General features: G+C 44.1%; 1 protein-coding gene and 1 long non-coding RNA gene across 3 annotated transcripts in view; one reads left to right on the top strand and one right to left on the bottom strand.

Moving 5' to 3' along the window:
• Positions 1-21,430, top strand: part of LOC130275637 (coiled-coil domain-containing protein 134-like) — a 318,762-nt gene that overhangs the window by 55,277 nt on the left and 242,055 nt on the right. The window lies entirely within an intron of this gene.
• LOC130275639 (uncharacterized) overlaps positions 330-21,430 on the bottom strand; it is a 190,705-nt gene continuing 169,604 nt past the window's right edge. The window contains exons 3-5 of one of the 2 annotated variants that reach the window (XR_008844855.1): positions 8,896-8,984; positions 6,728-6,769; positions 330-3,776 (exon numbers count right to left, since the gene is read on the bottom strand). This is a non-coding gene — a long non-coding RNA (uncharacterized LOC130275639). Of the gene's footprint in view, positions 3,777-6,727; positions 6,770-6,795; positions 7,197-7,599; positions 7,721-8,895; positions 8,985-21,430 lie in introns of those variants that run through there. The other variant, XR_008844854.1, reaches the window with a different exon arrangement.

Here is a 21,430-nt window from a genome sequence, read left to right as displayed (position 1 = left end):
GTTCACAGGGGCAATGTCTGCAAGGAAAATTTCTGTGATTTGGATTTGGGGAATTACTGTAGATTTGGTTTTGGGGAATTACTGTAGATTGGCTCCACTTTAGAGGGATTATATTTCTTAGGCTAAGTTCACACTGCTGTTGTGCTCTGACCCTTCTGGGGTCAGCTGACACCACCAGGTCCTGACGAATCCAATTGACTTGAATTGGATACGTTGGGGATTCGGTATTTTATCGTAATTGACAGAGCTCCATTTACCAAAGCAAAATGGCAGTGTGAACGAGCTCTTATCTGTATTAGTAGTTTACCGCACCAATATAACCCAATAAAAGTAATAATAATAAAGTTCAAAGTATAAAGGTGCATACCCTAATGATACAGAAAAAAGATTATAACCTCAAATTGTAGGAGTGGTCTTGGGTAGGCCTGCCATGGAAGACAGGGGTTAAAAATCAAGGGCTTAGCAGAACCCTTGTTCCCTTTTAATGGTTTAGGCTAATGAATTCCAAACAGTATGTCTCCAGCTGTTGCAAAACTACAACTCCCAGCCTTTGGCTGTCCGGGCATGCTGGGAGTTGTAGTTTTGCAACAGCTGGAGACACAGTGTTTGGAAAACATTGATGTAGGTAAACAAAAGAACAACATATATAAAATGAAAATTGATATACTGTGCAGCTCTCAACACAAGTTATATAAAGAGCTAATATCATAGGAATTCTAAGTACCTGTGCAGATTAGTAATGCTTTTTTTTTGCTTTTTGAAATCTCTTTATCCGTTAAAGACAGTCTATTCGGTGAGACATAGGCCACGTAAAGTTTACATATACTATACACCTGTATTATTCATTTGCAACACCAATAAACTTAAAGGTTTGGACTTCTTAGAACATTTTTTTATTGTATTGTACAGTCATGGCCGTAAATGTTGGCACCCCTGAAATTTTTCAAGAAAATGAAGTATTTCTCACAGAAAATGATTGCAGTAACACGTGTTTTGCTATACATGTTTATTCCCTTATTCAGTCGCTTCCTATAACCATCAATAAGCTTCTTACACCTCTCAGCCGGAATGTTGGACCCCTCTTCCTCCGCAAACTGCTCCAGGTCTCTCTTATTGGAGGGGCGCCTTTTCCCAACAGCAATTTTAAGATCTCTCCACAGGTGTTCAATGGGATTTAGATCTGGACTCATTGCTGGCCACTTCAGAACTCTCCAGCGCTTTGTTGTCATCTATTTCTGGGTGCTTTTATACGTATGTTTGGGGTCATTGTCCTGCTGGAAGACCCAAGATCTCTGACACCAACCCAGCTTTCTGACACTGGGCTGTACAGTCTGACCCAAAATCCATTGGTAATCCTCAGATTTCATGATGCCTTGTACACATTCAAGGCACCCAGTGCCAGAGGCAGAAAAACAACCCCAAAACATCATTGAACCTCCACCATATTTCACTGTAGGTACTGTGCTCTTTTCTTTGTAGACCCCATTCTGTTTTCAGTAAACAGTAGAATTATGTGCTTTACCAAAAAGCTCTATCTTGGTCTCATCTGTCCACAAGACATTTTCCCAGAAGGATTTTTGCTTACTCAAGTTCATTTTGGCAAAATGTAGTCTTGCTTTTTTATGTCTCTGTGTCAGCAGTGGGGTCCTCCTGGGTCTCCTGCCATAGTGTTTCATTTCATTTAAATGTCGACGGATAGTTCACGCTGACACTGATGCTCCCTGAGCCTGCAGGACAGCTTGAATATCTTTGGAACTTGTTTGGGGCTGCTTATCCACCAACTGGACTAACCAGCGTCAACACCATTCATCAATTTTTCTCTTCCGTCCACGCCCAGGGAGATTAGCTACATTGCCATAGGTTGCAAACTTCTTGATAATGTTGCACACTGTGGACAAAGGCAAATCTAGATCTCTGGAGTGGACTTGTAATCTTGAGATTGATGATATTTTTCCACAATTTTGGTTCTCGGGTCATCAGACAATTCTCTTCTAATCTTTCTGTTGCCCATGCTTAGTGTGGCACACACAGACACACAATGCAAAGAGTAAGGGAACTTCTCTCCTTTTTATCTGCTTTGAGGTGTGATTTTTCTATTGCCCACACCTGTTACTTGCCCCAGGTGAGTTCAAAGGCGCATCACATGCTTGAAACAATCTTATTAACCACAATTTTGAAAGGGTGCCAATAATTTTGTCCAGCCCATTTTTGGAGTTTGGTGTGACATTATGTCCAATTAGCTTTTTTTCCTCCCTTTTTTGGTTTAGTTCCGATACACACAAATACATGTGTATAAACATGTGTATAGCAAATACTTTTGTTACTGCAATGCTTTTCTGTGAGAAATACTTAATTTTCTTGAAAAATTTCAGGGGTGCCAACATTTACGGCCATGACTATATGTACTTTCATAAATAAAACATGTGCAATTGTTTTTAATTTACACTGCGGAATTTGCATAGAATATTCTGCGCCGGATATTGTGCTGCAACAGAGTCCCATTGATTGCACTGTTCACACTGCCGAATTTACGCGCCAGATGTTTCTGCCGCTGAAATTCAAATTCCGGCATCTGCAGAATGAATAGTCATGTCTATTCTTTCTGTGGACATCGCAAGGAAATGGCACATTTCCGATCGGTATCAGCGCCGCCGTATTGGGCAAACGCGTGGAATGTCCGCACAAATTCTGCCATGTGCAGCCATCCGCTTTCACTCCTGAATGCTATTAAAGATAAAACCTAAAAAATAATTTAATAAACAAAACAGAGCACTATACGGCACTCAGCAGCTTGTACTGTATTTTAAAATATGCAAGCTGCAGAAGACAAATGTTAGAAAATGTTACATTAAGGATTAAGACCAGTTGCAAATCTGTTATATTTTTAAAAGTATTTGTGGTGGAGTTAAAAAATAAAATAAATAAACCAAAAAAAAAACTGGCGGCCATACCTTTTTAAGTGGCTTTTTGATGGAAAAATATTTACAGGAGGTTTAAAAAAAAAAAAAAAAAAAAATGCTACAACTTTGACTCTGCATTTAACTGTGACACTGTTTGAGATCAGCAGTCTTTTCTGAGCCAAAATTTGTCAGATGGTTGTATTTTATTTTATTAGGTTGCTAAGAACATATTAAATGTGGTTTTTGGTAATGATGTTTGTGCAGGTGTTTTTGTTTATCTTCTTCATTTTCTTTTTCCTTTTTATTATTTTCTTAAAATACGACATATGACACATTGTAGCAGTAATATTTGTGCCGCATTAATTATTAGACATTATTATGACATTGTAAGTTGGGCTTCTCTGTGATCTTTGTACATTTGCCCAAGTTGTATATGGTCACGTTTGTACATAACACACCTTTCAGTGGAAATGCCAAGAAATCCATTTGAATTTACTTCACCACTCTTCTTCCTCTACACAAGTTTTGATAAATCTCCCCCACTGTCCATTTATTAGTTACACCTGTTCAATTGCTTGTTAACACTAATAGGTAATCAGATAATCACATGGCAGCAACTCAATGCATTTTGGCATGTACATGTTGTCCAGACAACTTGCTCAAGTAAAAAAAAAAAAGGGGAACAAAGGGTATTTAAGTAATGTTTAATGTGTAATGGTTGTTGGTGCAAGACAGGCTGGTCTGAGTATTTCAGGAACTGCTGATCTACTGGGATTTTCACACACAACCGTCTCTAGGGTTTACAGAGAAAATATCCAGTTAGCGACACTTGTGTGGACGAAAATGCCTTGTTGATGTTGAAGGAGAATGAGCAGACTGGTTCAACATGAAAGAAACAGAAAGGCAACAGTTATTCAAATTTCCACTTGTTACAGCCAAGGTCTGCAAAATACCATCTCTAAATGCACAACATGTCCAACCTTGAAGCAGATGGACTAAGCAGCAGAAGGCCACGTTAAGTGTCACTCCTTTAAGCTAAGAACGGGAAACTGCACCGGCTCACCAAAATTGTACAATGGAGCCTGGTCTGATGAGTCTCGATTCCAACTGCGACATTCAGATGGCAGGGTCAGAATTTAGCATAAACATTAAAGTATGGATCCATCCTGCCTTGGCACACTGTGGGCTCTTTAATACCAATTGAGCATGGTTTAAACACAACAGCCTACCTGAGTAGTGTTGCTGATCATGTCCATCCCTTTATGGCCACAATGGACCCATCTTCTGATGGATACGTCCAGCAGGATAATACACCATGTCACATGACATCATCTCATACATGACAAAGGGGTCACTGGATTTCAATGGCCCCCACAGTCACCAGATCTCAATCCAATATCACATCCTTTAGGTGTAGTTAAACGAGAGATTCACATCATGTGCTGCCTAACTGGCTAAAGTAACACAATTGGCTAATCCTAGAATATGTTAAAGATTTATGATATATTCTAGAATTAATCCGCACTGGATTTTTGGTTTAAAAAATTCATTATGGATTATGCGCAAAGCACAGCTGGCAGTCGTGAATGGATTTGGCTTAGCATGAAAATTAGATACAGGACTGAGACTGTTCAGAGGGTTTATAAGAAGCTTATTTACATATAAGATGAGTAAATGTAGAATCTTGTGCAACAAGTGAAGAGTTTGAAAAATAAAAGAGAAAGTGACCGCTTTAGTGGGTCCCTAACCTAACACTGGCGTAGCGTCGGGCGGCAACCACTGCCACCGCGACACCAAGCCCACAGGTGGAATGACCCAGTGGCCAGGCAGTCCCACTGCTGCCAGACCAAGCCCCTGGCAACTCCGCAGACAAAGCACCACAGTAACAATGACCACCGGAGAGCACCACACCAATGTGAACACCTATCGTGCTTCCTGCCAGAGGTTAGGTTAGGAACCCACTCTGACTAGGTGGCCTTGACGTGGCGAGTGGGCTTATACTTTTTGATCAAAATGTATACAGTGGTCCCTCAAAATACTATGGTAATTGGTTTCAGGCAGACCATCGTATGTTGAAACCAAACTGACACTATACATGGAGGCACACCGAGAGATGCTCAATGATACTCATGTGCCAGCAGCTCCGGCCTGTCAGTGCTCCTCTGCTGCCATATCACTACGTCGGCCCTGTGCTGTCGCCCTCTCGCCATCATCACGTCGCCACTCACGCCACCACTACTGGATGACAGGGTGGCTTGAGCGGCGAAGGGATGATGGCGAAGGAACGCAACAGCGCAGCGCAGCGGAAGCAGAAGAGCAGCGAACTGATGGGCCGGAGCGGCGGGGACATGTAAATATCATTGAGCGGGGCACATGGGGCATATTAAACGGCTATCCGGTGGCAGCTGAAGCAGTCAGTGCTTCCGGATAGCCGTTTTTGTGATAGCCCCAACACACAGAATCATCGTATGTTGATGCTGCTTTTAACGTACGATGGCCTCTGAGAGGCCATTGTATGTTGAAACGATCGTATGTTGGGGCCATCGTATGTTGGAGGATCACTGTACTAACAACCTGTTAGTTTTTGAAATTATGCTAAGAAACATATAGATCAAAATACAAATTGTGGATGTGCAGCTATGTTTCTGTTTCTCTATTTTTGTTGTATTCCTTTGTTCTGTCTTAAATAAGTACAGTAACCCCCCGACATGCGATGGCCCCGACATATGATCAAATCGACATATGATGGCCTCCCATTTGCACAACAGCATGTGAAATTGATTATCAATCAGTGTTGCTTTGAGTGGACAGTGTGATTTTACAGAAGTGTGATTGACTTGGTGTTATATTGTGTTGTTTAAGTGTTCCCTTAAATTTTTTGAGCAGTGTATATTTCAGCAGAAGAAATATCCTGAAAAATGTTATATTTCATGTTGTTAGATTTTATTTTGTTGTAAATTAGAGATTACACATGCTTTAATTAGCCCTAAAGGGAGCCTGTTATCACTTTCATGCTGCCTGAACCACAAGTAATTGGGGTGGTTCCTGGTGGTCAATGCCTCCCCCGTTGGCCTTGATTGATAGGTCTTTTCCTGTTTGGGTATATTAATAAATCAGGACCGGCGGGGGAGGCAGAATGACTTGTGGTTCAGGCAGCATGAAAGTGATGACAGGTTCACTTTAATTGTGAATATGTATAAAGTACCTTGAAGTGTCCTTTGACCTGTACCTCTAATGGACAATGCAAAAAGGTGTTGTGTGGAAGATGAAATGTTGCCAGAGTAGTGGGGAGATGTAGCATAGACCTGACAGTAAGTACATAGCGGCAATAAATCTATGCTAGCTATGTGTCACTGAATGTGTCACTGAATCTCCCAACTGTATGGAGATTTGGGGGGGGGGGGGGGGTCAGTACACACTCCATGAATTCTTTATCGGTGAGAGAGATACCCCAGTACACCACTCCTGTTTTTCTAGTGCTCCCACAGAGAATACATGTAATGCAGCAGGGAGCCTCGTTCCAAAGATCGTGGGATGTCCAACCTCTAAGTAGGGAAAATGGGGGAGATTTATCAAAACATGTGCAGAGAAAAGTTGCCCAGTTGCCCATAGCAACCAATCAGATCGTTTCTTTAATTTTTAAAGAGACCTCTGAAAAATGAAAGCAGCAATTATATTGGTTGCTATGGGCAACTGGGCAATTTTTCCTCTGCACAATGTTTAATAAATCTCCCCCAATGTTTTTAAAAGCTGGAGTTTATAAATACATTTACACCACCTAAACTAATACAGTACATCCAAAAAGAAGACAAATGAATAAGGCTCACTCCCTGCCTGGAATCCGAGCTCATAAATAGTCCACCAATACCCTAGATGGGAAAAGAATATACAAAGAATAAACACTAATGTGGCTCTAGCATTAAATGGACAAACATTTATAAAAAAAAAAAATACCCAAACTACACAAAAAGAAAATTGCACTCCACAGGGCCCTTGTGGGGGCAATTCACACCTATAAATATAAATCAATAAAAGTAGTCTATATAACCCATAAATTATACAGCACTAAATAAAAAATCATAGCAATAATAGCAAATATTCAAATAATGATCCAATAGTAAAAAAGGTTTTGTATTTCATAAATCTGTTAAGTTTAAGTAGCTGAAAAGAAAAACCATAAGACTTGAAATGAAGCAATGTTCCAAAGAAGCTGCCAAAACTGCTGAATGATACAATAAATTGTTGCAAGAAAAGATTCTATATATGTTAGTGCCGCTGTTCCTGCTGTTCCAATGCCTGTAATCACAATAAGGCTACATTCACATAACGTTTTGTAGTTATGGTGACCGGATCCAGCTGGGAAATGTGAAAACCAAGTGCTCCCGTATCCCAGCCGGACCCGGCCTATATCTCATTAATTTGAATCAGCAGACCAGAGGCAGAAAGTGACTCCAGTAAGCTCATTTTTTTCCCCGTATCCGTTTTTCTGACCGGACTGAAAACAGTGGTATGCTATATTTTTTCAGTCCGGCCAGAAAACCCTATGTGGGGCAAAAATGAGCTTACTGGAGTCACTTTCTGATTCAAACAAATGAGATATGGGCTGGGTCCGGCTGGGATAAGGGAGCACTTGGTTTTCACATTTCCCAGTCGGATCCAGTCACCAAAACTACAAAACATTATGTGAATGCAGCCTTACCATTGTATTGCCATCCTCCTGTAAGAAAACTGGACACAAGGTGCCGCACGCCACTCTGACATTAGGTTGTTCAATCACTCGGTGCTGACACTTTTGCTCCACCACCGTTCTCTGCTGCTGCCTGATGTCAATAAGAAAATAGTTATATACAGTAGTAATTCAGAAAGGCAGACAACAAAAATGTGAGTGTAAGCAGTAGCACTGATGTACGGAGCAACTGCGCAGGCAGGAGGGTCAGTTGCGAAGCTGACTACAGATATAGCCGTGCATAGCAGTGCGGGGAAATAATTAAAATAAGTAATAATGAAAATATAATAATAAAAATAAATATATAAGTAAAACTGAATATTATGAAGGAACAAAGATTGAGCGTAAACTCAAACAGAATACAACATATTGCATAGTATGAAAAGGGTAAAACAGCAATCACATCCTCACATAACTTCCACCAACTTACTATAGAGATGTCCACCTCAACAACCAACAAGTTGTGTCCAGACTTACCAATTACCTTACTAAAGAAATAAAAAGAAAAGAGAGGCACCCTGCCCCTGACCTACAAAGAAACCGACAGACAAGACACAAGTGGGAAAACAAGACAAACCGGGGGAAGGGCAAACACAAAATTCCAAAGGTTCATGATCACTCTGTATTATCATGTTAACTTATCTATAGACAACAAAGGCTGCCATATCTCCTCAAACTGGGCTTTGTTATCCTTAATAATGTTAGTCAGACAGTCACTGACCATTATCAAGTTTATCTTATTGACGACTAAGTGTATAGGAATAGCCTGCGATTGTTAACTTCTAGCTATACAAATGTTAGACATTAAAGGAGTACTCTGCCCTTAGACATCTTATCTTCTATCCAAAGGATAGGGGATAAGATGTCTGATCGTGGGGGTCCCGCCGCTGGGGATCACCGCGATCTCGGCTGTGGCACCCCAGACAAACTTTGCTCCATGACGGATGACTGGCGATGCGGAGCGGAGGCTTGTGACATCACGGCCACGCCCCACTCGTGACATCACGCCCACGCCCCCTCAATGCAAGTCTATGGGAGGGGGGGTGGCGGCTGTCACGCCCCCTCCCATAGACTTGCATTGAGGGGGTATGACCATGACATCACAAGCAGGGTGTGGCCGTGACATCACGAGCCTCCTGCGCTGCACCCGATGCTCTATGTTTAGGGGCGGAGTACCCCTTTAAATATGTGTTTCGCCATCCTCTTGCATACATGTGGAGCAGAGCCATTTGATCGTCAGCTGTTGTAAATGTTGTGTTATCTTTTCACCTTTCACTGTAATGCTGTACAGATCACTTTCCAGCAGCCTCCTCCTTATCACCACAGACAGAATAGGAAATGTCAGCTTAGCTTTAGGCCTAGCAACCAAAATGGAAACTTGTAAACATGGAGATTTCAGGATTAATTTAAAATATAGTAAACAAAATGGAAAATTAGAAAAATTACATAAATGAGAAAAATTATAAAAAAAAGATGTTTAACATAAAAACATTATTTGAACAATAGGTCATTTTCTGCTGATACATTCATTTGGTGTAATCGAAACCAACCTCCGACAGATGAGAAGAGTGCATAGTTTGATCAAAATGTGTGCTAAGAACCTCCTTTTGCATGTATAGAAAAATACAGCAGTATATCAGTTCAAAATGTTTCCTAAATTTCGTTTTCACGTGTTTTAGCAGAGTGCTGCTGTAATCTTTGAGCATTTGCCCTTGTGCTGCAGCCATGACTGGGGACACCTCATGGTGTGACAGTAAAAATTGGCATTTGGGTTAGCCCTATTATTTAAAAAAAAAAAAAAACAGTGCTGTATTATTTAGAGGTAGAGGCGTACCTATTGACTCTTGCGCCTCTGGCAAGATTCTGTATCAGTGTATGATAACTAAAACTATAACTAAAATCAACATTTTAGTCAACCAATTAAAACTAAAACAAAACCTATATTGTTTCCACCAAAGTCAACATTTGCAAATATGAAAAATCAACACATTATTTTTACTAAAATTAGACCAAACTGTTAGGTAAAGAAGATTTGGGAAGAGATCACATGACAACTAATATTCTGTCTGTATTCAATGTTCAAACCTTAAAGGGGTTATACAGGTTTTATTGGAGGGGCAAGCTGTGCATAACTAGCTTGCCCCCTGACTGGTGAGCAGTTAAGGGGTTAAGAAATATACAGGCAAGGTTTTTAGCCCCCTCCCCCGCCTGTAAAAACTTGTTGTTAACTATAGTGGTATGTCCCATGGGTGGGGGGGAAGGAGTGCACCAATTAGGGGTTTAATAGCTTTCAGGGGCCCTCCCCTGGGTATTTATAGCTGTGGTGCCTCCCTTCCCCCCTCAATCTGCTCAGGACCCGGGGTTTTGACTGCTGGCTGGTATGTGTCTTCCTTTTATTTGTGGCCTGGATGGAGCAGGAGGGTGAGGGCTGGCATGCTCCCTTATGGCTGAGCTGGCCTCCCCTCCTGTTGCACCCGAGGCGGGTTCGGGAGGCTGGCGGACCTCTCACAGTCCTGCTCTCCTAACCACTATAGCCCCTGTGAGCCCTGTCCCGCCCGTTCCTTTTGCCCTCTTCCCTGCCCGTGGCCAAAGCCCTCTCCCCTGCCTGTGCCTGTATGCTTCCATCAGGGCGTGCTCCTTATGAGCATGCTCTGCTGTTTTCCCTGTCCCCCCCCCCCCGTCCCCCTCCTTGTCCCCTCCGTTTCTTTTTCCTCTTTGCGGTCCCCTCCTTCCCCCCCCCCCCCCCTGTTCCCCTCTGGCTCTGGAGGCAGCGGCCCCTGGGGGGCTGCTGCTGTTTTAACTTCTTATGCGCAAATGGACGCTTATTAATGTCCATTTGCGCTCCTTCAGATATAATGCGCGCTCACAAGGTGAGCGCATTGTATCCGTGGGTCCCGGTTGCTCTTAGCAACCAGGACCCATGCTATGCCGGACATCGCCGATCGGGCAGATGTCCGGCATTACATCTTTAGACGCGGTGATCTAAGTTCATCACCGCGTCTGAAGGTGTGATTTCGAGCATCCCGGCTGCTCAGTCGGGCTGATCGGGACAATCGCGATCTAATCGCGATGTCCCGATCAGCTGGGATGCAGCAGGAGGGTCACTTACCTGCCTCCTGCGCGTCCGCTCGTTGATTGATTGCTCAAAGCCTGAAATTCAGGCTTGAGCAATCAATCGTTAATACATGGCAAGTGATCAGTGTTAGGAGCAGTGTGTGCAGGGTTATGGCTCCTATGGAGCTATAACATTGCAAAAAAAAATAAAAAAGTTAAGTCGATAAAGGTCATTTAACCCTTCAATAATATAAGTTTGGTTTGCCCCCTTTTCCCCATCCCAAAAAAAAAAAAAAAAAAAAAATAAATATATATATATATATATATATATATATATATATATATATATATGAATAAATAAAAAAATAAAAATAAATCAATAATTTTTTTAAATCAATAAAAAAAAGAAATAACAGTGTGTATATGTGTATGTATGTATATATGTATAACTAAAAAAAAAAAATTCTGTGTGTTGCAGACATGCACGTATGTGGTATCTCCGCATGCGTGCATGTCTGGGTTATAGCAATATGTTGTCGTTTGAAGTGTTCCGTCTATGGCGTGCACGCGAATGTGAATAAATGAATAAATCAAATAAAATCATTTTTAATTAAAAGAAATAAATAAATATAAAATTTCACTATACATGTGAAATACATAATAAATAATATTGGTAATTTAATACACATATGACATTTCTGTTTAGCATATTCGATCAATTTTTCTACCGTATGTATTAATAAACGGCGTTCACACACAAAAAAAAAAAAACCAGAGAAAATGGCAAGGGTACTGCGGGATACTTTGTATTACGGCGCAAACTATTTGAGCTTTCATATCGTCCCCTCTCATTTACCCAGCTTCTCACCCCGCCCACGCTGGCACCTCTCCCCTTACCCCACCCCACTGCGTCTGCACCCCCCTATCACCTCTCCGCCCCATGTTCCCAAACCCCCCCCCTGCTGCCGCTGCTGTCCTTCTTCCTCCTGCCTCTCCAATGTCCCCCACGCCTGCGGCGGTGGTGAAGTGGTTCTTCCAGCTGTTGGCTTCTCCATCTTCTGGAATTGGTGAGTGTTCTGATGCGGGGCTTGGCGCCTTCCCCGGTTAGTTTGCTTATGGCTGAGTTCTGTGCAGTGTTCATCCTTTTGTTTCTGTGTGTATGTTGAGTTTGGTCTCTGGTTGGGAGTTGGGTACGTCTCTTCTTGGCAGGGTGCTTTGGTAGGGTATCGTTTTCTGCGGTGCGCGCTTGGGTGAGTGCTCTTTTGGCCTTATGCTCTGGGTGGCCGGGGTTTGGCAGACTTGGCTCTTGAGGCTTGTTCCTTATCCTGATTCGGTGGGTGCCACCCAGTTACGGTTTTGTTTCTTTTGGTTTTCTCCCCCTTTGTTTGGTTTATCTCTCCGTATTTTCCCAATCTCTGGTAGGCATGGGACTTCTGTATGTCGTTTTGGGTGCTTTAGCTGATGTGGTCGGTGGGTAGGTTTCGCTTGAGTCTCCGGGGGTAGGTTCGCTTGAGTCTCTGTTTGCCTTGCCTTGTGAGTTCTTCTGTTCGTGGTTGTATTCCGGAGGGTGATTCTCCTGTTCTCTGCGCTTGTGGGGGTGTGGTTTGTTGTTGCAAGGCTGACACGCAAATTGTGAAGCGTTCCATAGTTGGTGCTCGCTTCGGCAGCACATATGTTAAAATTGGAACAATACTGAGTAGATTAGCATGGGTTCCGCATGCCGCGTTGGCGTTGGTCTGCTGCTTTCCTGTGGTCAGGGTGTGATTGCGTTTTCTCTGTTTTGGTTTCTTCGGGGCTCGCTAGGTGCCCCGGTTACGGTCCTTGCTGGTTTCCTGATTGTTCCACGTGGAATATGGTTCCGGGCGGAGTTTGTGGTATCTGTGCCCCCGCATATGTGCCCCGGGTGCGCTAAGGGCTGACGTTTCGGCTGGTTGGGGTTTTTTCATGTGTCGTGCAGTGGACAGGCCTGCTTTCTGTCCCCCGTTGCAGCTCACGGGAAGCTCGCTCTGTTTCCGGATGTGGCTGGTTTGGTTGGTTGTTGGTGTGGTTTGGTTTCCCAGTGGTGCTGCTGGGTGGTTTAGCCCTTTGTCTTGGTAGTCAGTGGGTTTCTGCCATGCTTGGGTTTTGTTTGCGCTTTTGCCTTGGTATTGGTTGTGGGACTTTGGGTGCTTCGGCAGCTCATGTTCTGGACTTGTAACGATACTATGTGGGTTGGCTTGGCCCCTGCGCTTGGTAGCGCTCTAATTTGGTGTTACTTTTCTTCTTTTCTGGGGTGCTTTGAGTGATCGTGGCGTGTTGTCGGTCTGACATTCGGGGAGTTGTCACTGATATTACTCTTGCGGATTTCTTCCTGTGTTCTGCTTGTTGCGACTAGTGCTTCGCTGTTTGGAGTTACGATTTATTTTGGGGCTGTGCTCCCTGGGGTTGGTATTGGGTGTTGACGCTTTGTCCCGTTTTTCTCTGGCAGTGGTTCCGGAGGTTGCTCCCTCGGGCGGAGTCGGAAGGTTTGCATCGTGGAGTGTGGTGTGTATTTCTTGGTCCGCTTTGGTGGCTCCTGCGGCTTGGTCACACTCACGGTAAGGCGTTTGCGAGTGGTTGGTGGTGTGGAGACCGGGATGTCTACAGTGGAGGTGGGTCCCGGAGGTTTCAAATGTGTCTGTGGATAGGGGATTTGTTTTTCGTACCTGGAATGCCCTTTGTAGTAACCTTACAGGCTCTGATGTTTATTCCTATTTCGTTTTCATAGGATGTGATGACGTCAGTTAACTGCGGTGTCACCTCTCCAAGGAGGTTCGAGATTTGGGCTGTGTTCTCTGTGCATCCAAATAACATTCTTAGTACATGACGCCGGGTATCTTCACCTGTTCATGTGAATCACCTTCTATTCTAAAAAAAAAAAAAAAAAAAGGAAAAAACAGGTGGGTGGCTTTCCCACTGTGCTGCGACCCAGTGGGGTGCGGTTGGCGCATGGCGGGGGGTAATTTTTTCTTTTCTACTTTGAGGTTGGTGGGATGTTGGTGTGTACCTAGGGTCTGGGACCGCGAGTGGGTGGCCTTGCTGTCGGCGACCGGTTTTTCCTATCAGTTTTGGGTCACTTGGTGGCAGCTGCGGGTCGGATTTTTGGTTGTCGCTTTTGCGTCCTTTTGCTCATCCGAGGTTTGCACTGGCTTTTTCGGAGCTTCGTGGATGGGGCACTTCCTTTCTTCTCATCTGGGACTGGGGTTTCTGTTTTTTGGGTGCCTATTTTGTGCAATTCGCGAAACAGTAAAATAAATAAATAAAAAAAATTAAAGGCCCCCTTTTTTGTCCGAGACTGCTTCGGCGATCCAGGTAGCGCAGCTTGTGCTGCATGGGTGATAGCGAATTACTGTTTTTTCGGGTTGTCCTCCTATTGCTTGATGGGGCGGCTGTGGGGCGCCCCCCCCCTTTTTTCTTTTTTGCTCCCCGCCCCCGATTATTCAGTTTCGAGTTTTTTGTCTGTTTTGGGTTTTGCTTTTCTTTGATAGGATGTGGTGTTGTGAGTTTGAGATTCGCCCTCTTTTGTATCTGGGCCGGCGGAGATGGCTTGGTTTCCGGAGAGGGTAGCACAGCGCGGGGGGCGCTGGCGATCTTCTTGTTGCTCTGCTATTTTCGCCCAGTTTGATGTTTCCCATATGTGTTATGTTTTGCGAGCGTTTTTCCGCAAGGTGGTGCGAGTGCTGTGGCTCTCTTCAGTGTATGGGCGAGTCTGAGAGATGTGTTCGCACAAGTTAGAAAAAAAAAAAAAAAAGATTAATAAATAAAATGAATGAATACAAATTCATATAAGTAATGGGCCCTGGCGGCAGGTACCTCGGTTTTCCTGGAGAGGAAATGTGTTGGGCGGATTTCCTGGAGAGGAAATGTGTTGAGCGGATTTCCTGGAGAGGAAATGTGTTGGGTGTGTCCGGGGGGGCTGAGGTGGCCCCTGGTGTTGGCTATCCAGTATCTCTTGGGTGGGGGTTGGAGCCCAGTGTAGGGCTAACTGGTCTCCTCCGTGGCGGTAAGAAGACGGTGAAAGCGGGGTCAACCCGGGGTAGACCTCCACACAGGACAGTGTGGCAGCACCTCTCGGGTTGGCAAGAAGCCAATCGGTGTCTTTGTTACAGTTAAATTGTTATTTATATAAGTAATTTTATAAATAAAGCTGTGGACGATCCCCACCCATAAAAAAGTTGAATTGTTGTTGTGTCAGTTATTATTTAATTATTTATTGTAGTAAGGGGGAGGGGTAGTTATAGCCTGCTAGGAGCTAATTGGGTCTCAACAGTCTGGAGGGGCAAGCTGTGCATAACTAGCTTTCCCCCTGACTGGTGAGCAGTTAAGGGGTTAAGAAATATACAGGCAAGGTTTTTAGCCCCCTCCCCCACCTGTAAAAACTTGTTGGTAACTATAGTGGTATGTCCCATGGGTGGGGGGGAAGGAGTGCACCAATTAGGGATTTAATAGTTTCCCGGGCTTTCAGGGGCCCTCCCCTGAGTATTTATAGCTGTGGTGCCTCCCTTCCCCCCTCAATCTGCCCAGGACCCGGAGTTTTGCCCTCCCTCCCTCCCTTTTTGTATCTCTGTTTATTGTAAGTCACAGCTTGGCGGTAAGAAGACGGTGAAAGCGGGGTCAACCCGGGGTAGACCTCCACACAGGACAGTGTGGCAGCACCTCTCGGGTTGGCAAGAAGCCAATCGGTGTCTTTGTTACAGTTAAATTGTTATTTATATAAGTAATTTTATAAATAAAGCTGTGGCCGATCCCCACCCATAAAAAAGTTGAATTGTTGTTGTGTCAGTTATTATTTAATTATTTATTGTAGTAAGGGGGAGGGGTAGTTATAGCCTGCTAGGAGCTAATTGGGTCTCAACAGTCTGGAGGGGCAAGCTGTGCATAACTAGCTTTCCCCCTGACTGGTGAGCAGTTAAGGGGTTAAGAAATATACAGGCAAGGTTTTTAGCCCCCTCCCCCAGCTGTAAAAACTTGTTGGTAACTATAGTGGTATGTCCCATGGGTGGGGGGGAAGGAGTGCACCAATTAGGGGTTTAATAGTTTCCCGGGCTTTCAGGGGCCCTCCCCTGGGTATTTATAGCTGTGGTGCCTCCCTTCCCCCCTCAATCTGCCCAGGACCCGGAGTTTTGCCCTCCCTCCCTCCCTTTTTGTATCTCTGTTTATTGTAAGTCACAGCTTGGCGGTAAGAAGACGGTGAAAGCGGGGTCAACCCGGGGTAGACCTCCACACAGGACAGTGTGGCAGCACCTCTCGGGTTGGCAAGTAGCCAATCGGTGTCTTTGTTACAGTTAAATTGTTATTTATATAAGTAATTTTATAAATAAAGCTGTGGACGATCCCCACCCATAAAAAAAGTTGAATTGTTGTTGTGTCAGTTATTATTTAATTATTTATTGTAGTAAGGGGGAGGGGTAGTTATAGCCTGCTAGGAGCTAATTGGGTCTCAACAGTCTAACTTTTCACTGTGATGCCACATGTGTGAGGTGGATCAACCCCTTTTTTGTGATTTCATGGTCCCCCCAGGTTCAGCATTCCTCCGATCTCTCAGTATCCTGTTTGGCTTGGGACAACAGCTGATAATAGGGGCGGCAGCAGGTACAGCTGGACCGCACACATTATCAGGAGTCTGGCTTGTCAGGAAAGACAAGAAGAAGCCAAGTCCCCTGTGATCAGCTGTTGTCTCAAGCCGAACGGAAAGGCTTCAGACAACAGTCATCCAGACATGATGAACCTGGGGGAACCATGAAATCCAAAAATACTCACCCCACACATGTATGGCAAGTAAAGCACTTAAGACATACTTTGGCATCACAGAGACAATAATGAAAGTTAATAAAACCTGGATAACCTCTTTAATACCATAAGTAATAACTGTTTAATAGCTATTTACATCAGGAGTAGTTTGCTTTAAAAATGTCTCTAGAATTTGCATTACACCTTAACTACCGTATATACTCGAGTATAAGCACGTGCTGAAAACACCCCCCTCGGCTTATACTCGAGTGAACTCTCCGCCCTCAGTGGTCTTCAACCTGCGGACCTCCAGATGTTTCAAAACTACAACTCCCAGCAAGCCCGGGCAGCCATCGGCTGTCCGGGCTTGATGGGAGTTGTAGTTTTGAAACCTCTGGAGGTCCCCAGGTTGAAGACCACTGCGGCCTTCAACATCATCCAGCCCCCCCCCCCTCTCACCCCCTTTAGTTTTGTACTCACCTCCGCTCGGCGGGACGTTAGGGTGCGCTGGTCCGGTGCTGCTAGACTGTCCGGTGGGGAGGTCGTCTGGTGGGATAGTGGTTCCGGGCTGCCATCTTCACCGGGGGGCTTGTTCTCCGTGCTTCGGGCCTGGCCCCGGAATAGTCACGTTGCCTTGACGACGACACAGAGGGACGTTCATTACCAACGTCCCTCTGCGTCGTCGTCAAGGCAACACCTCTATTCCGGGCCCGAAGCGCGGAGAAGAGGCCCCCAGGTGAAGATGGCAGCCCGGAACCACTATCCCACCGGACGACCTCCCCACCAGACAGTCCTGCAGCACCGGACCAGCGCACCCTAACGTCCCGCCGAGCGGAGGTGAGTACAAAACTAAAGGGGATGAGAGGGGGGGCTGGATAATGTTGAAGGCCGCAGCTGTCTTCAACCTGCGGACCTCCAGAGGTTTCAAAACTACAACTCCCAGCAAGCCCAGACAGCAGATGGCTGCCCGGGCTTGCTGGGAGTTGTAGTTTTGAAACATCTGGAGGTCCGCAGGTTGAAGACCACTGTATCAGACATTGACAAGCGGTGATGATGAAGGTGGGGGGGACTGATGACATGTGGTGATGATGACAAGGAGATGCTGAAGGGGGGGTGCGGGATGATGACAAGGGGATGATGACAGGCGGTGATGATGAAGGGGGGATGATGACAGGCGGTGATGATGAAGGGGGGATTATGAAAGGGTGATGATGATGAGGGTGTTAATGACGGGGGTCTGGATGATGACAGGGGGGATGGTGTATTTCCCACCCTAGGCTTATACTCGAGTCAATAACTTTCCCTCGGATTTTGGGGTGAAATTAGGGGCATCGGCTTATATTCGGGTCGGCTTATACTTGAGCCTAAACCTGTTATTTCAACTAAGTATGACAGTCTTATGACTAGATTGAAACGAAATCAGTTCAGATGACTAACATATGACAGAAACTCTTATACTCGAGTCAATAACTTTCCCTCGGATTTTGGGGTGAAATTAGGGGCATCGGCTTATATTCGGGTCGGCTTATACTTGAGCCTAAACCTGTTATTTCAACTAAGTATGACAGTCTTATGACTAGATTGAAACGAAATCAGTTCAGATGACTAACATATGACAGAAACTAACTGTTGTTTTAGTCAAGACTATGACTAAAACTAAATCAAAATTTGCTGTCAAAATTGATGCTGCCACGCATCTTGTGAAGAGTTTTTATTCTCTTTGCACACTGAAATATACAAAGAAGCTGTATAAGATGATTCTCAGAGCTGGCTGTGGACATCTTAGAGAACAGTGCAAAAGATTGCTCAGTATTTCTACTGCTGCTATTCTTCAGAGGGGCAACAGCTTTTATAAATGAAAAACATAACTTTTTTTCCTGGAGTCCATAGGCAGCATAATAACAAATGGGTTAAAGCCCCCTTGGGTACAACCAAACAGAGACAGATTAGTTAGAAATAAATCAATTAAGCTCTTAAGTTTTAACCCTATAAAGCCGATCACCAGACAAGGAGCTAGGGTATTTTTTATATAGCAATAAGAAGTTATCACTTGAGCTTCAGCTGCCTACTGACTCCATGTGTTTTCCTGATCATCCTACTGCAACACAATAACAAATGGGACTTGAAAAGCAGTACCCTAGGTGGGACAGATGAAGGCCAAAATTTATTAGTCCATTTTTAAAATGCAAACGAAAAAACACCCAGTGCGGATTAAAAAAAAAATCTGCGCTGACACGTTTCGGACTAATCAGTCCTTAGTCATGGCAAAAAGAGAGTGTTATGTTTGACCTCATATACTTCATGCAAAAAGAACACATGGTTCAGAACAACCCACTCCGCATTTGGTAGTCGGCGTCTGCCATCACTTCCTGGGAGGAGTAGCAATTATTTCTTGGATATTAACCCATTAGAGCAGGGTAAAAAATAAAACATGAAAGTTTACCAAAAAAAGATTTTGAAAACAAAAAATATATAAAGGAGAAAAGACCAAAAAAATCAATGAATACTAAGTGTTTACAATATATCCTGTACAGTAAGTCTGAAAAATTAGCAATTTTGCAACAAACATAAATATTTAGTAGAAGTACGAGAGGTCATTGCGGGAGTTTAACCCTTGCGGGTAGCGAGAGTCTAATCTTAGTATCCAAAAAGCTTGTCAATTAAGATTTATATAAAATACTATTTCTCTACATACATCATCAAAAAATAACATTTTACTAAAAACACTATGGCGGAGGGTTAGAATCTTGACCTTGCAAGCAGTTTGAATAATGAGGAATGTATTACCCGAATGAATAACATGTTCTCAGGTCTCGACAATACAGATGTACCATATTTTTCGCCGTATAAGGCGCACTTTTTCTTCCCCAATTTTTTGGGGGGAAAAGTTGGTGCGTCTTATATGGCGAATACACACACCTATCGGGTCGGTCCCCGCGGCTAATACAGGACATCACCGATTGCGGTGATGCCCTGTATTAACCCCTCAGATGCGGCGATCAAAGCTGACCGTCGCGTCTGAAGCGTAAATGACACTAACCCTGCTGCTCAGTCGGGCTGTTTGGGACCACCGCAGAGAAATCGCAGTGTCCCGAACAGCTTACAGGACACCGGGAGGGACCTTACCTGCCTCCTTGGTGTCTGCTCCGTGCCGGGATCCCCTGCATGGCCGGCGCTCTCTTTCGACGTCATCACGTCGTCGCACAGGCATTCCCGTCATCCAATAGGAGCGGCAGGGACAGAGCAAGGATCCCAGGGAAGAAGACGTCCGGAGTGTCGGGGACACCACAGGGACGCGGCGACAGCGATGGAGCGACATCCAGGGCAGCGGTGACAGGTCCGGAGCTGCGGGGACACATGAGTATTACCTCTTACCAGTGGTCTTCAACCTGCGGACCTCCAGATGTTGCAAAACTACAACTCCCAGCATTGGGCATGCTGGGAGTTGTAGTTTTGCAACATCTGGAGGTCCGCAGGTTGAAGACCACTGTTGGGTTCAGAATCTTTTTTTTCTAGATTTGGCACCTTTAAAATTGGGTGCGTCTTATATGCCGGTGCGTCCTATAGGGCGAAAAATACGGTAAATTTTGATCTTAAAAAATCCTTTTGGGATCTAGAGCGGTTGAAATCGTAACAATTAAGATTATGGTGGGATGCCGCAACCTGAAAACAATATTTGGATAAACTAATGATCCCAAGGGGTCTTCGTATAAGGAAACGATCAACTGTCCTCTTTGATGAGGATTTTATGGAAATCTGGAATGATGCTCTTTCAGAATGTTCCTTCAAATTAATGCGAGCACTTGTGGATAGAGAAAACAAAAAATTATTGGACATTGAAAATAATATAAAAATAATAAATGCCAGCTTGGTAAAATATAAAGGTACACCTGATCTGGAAGGTTTACAAAATAAAATGGATGAGCATCTTATGGACCTGGAGGAATCTATTACCACTATGAAAAAAACAAATTCAATAGGAATCTAAAAGAGTATGCAACAAATTCAGTGTATACATGGAGAAGAAATCCCAGAAATAAACAACCAAAACCAATCCTTAAAAAAACGCATAATGGAAACAGTGCTGGAGTGGAGGACCAATCAACTAAAAAAATTGTTACTTCCAGCTCCTCGGATCTGGAAGCCACAGATTATTTAATGGATGGAACAGATGTTTCAAATGATGAAACCTACCCACAAGGATGTGGTAGTAATTCAAAAGCTATACCTTTTTCAAAAAATGGGAATGGCCATTCCGCAGCACAACATTAAGTTTGCAAAAGAGACAAGAAGAAAACCAATTCAACAAATATCAATGCAAGAGACAACGCCCAGGACATAGAGCAGGGCATAAACATAAAAAGCATAACGGAAAGATATACGAGGCAAAACAAACGGAGATAACCAGTAATAAAACATTACTCTAAAAAATGAACAAAACAATGACCAAGTAATAATTTGTCTGTTATAAATCTCTCTGCCACGATCTTAACATTACATCAAATCAATGTCCTTTCAAAAGGACTTAATTTTGTCCCGACCCAATCCTTTGATCTTTATGGAACATTACAAGATGTCAATCATTTTATTAGAGCTATTACTGTAAAAAAAAAAAACCATTTTCTATAGCCGGAGGTAGGGATTCACCGATATATCGGCGGCCGATACATATCGGCCAAAAATAGCTATTTTGGGGAAATGCTGAAACAACCAAAAATTTGCCGATGATGACCCACCTCCCCTGCCCGCCCATAGCACAAGTTACAAACACTGCCAGTGCCAAAGGCGTAGCGTGGGGGGTGCAGGGGGGCCGGCCGCACCGGGCGCACATCTGGGGGGGCACGCTTTCCGGGATAGGAATACTTCTTTTTATGTGCACGGGCTGGCTCCCTTGTGTGGCTGCAGGCGGGGGCCGGCCAGAGCATATAAAAACTAATATACTGTATACTAAAACCAGGGGGCCTCCAGCTGTTGTGAAACTACAACTCCCAGCATGCCCGGA

Source organism: Hyla sarda, chromosome 6 (assembly GCF_029499605.1).
Source record: "Hyla sarda isolate aHylSar1 chromosome 6, aHylSar1.hap1, whole genome shotgun sequence".
Classification (NCBI taxonomy): Eukaryota; Metazoa; Chordata; class Amphibia; order Anura; family Hylidae; genus Hyla; species Hyla sarda.
The sequence above is the reverse complement of the archived record's forward strand: the minus strand, read 5'-3'. Positions and strand labels throughout refer to the sequence as shown.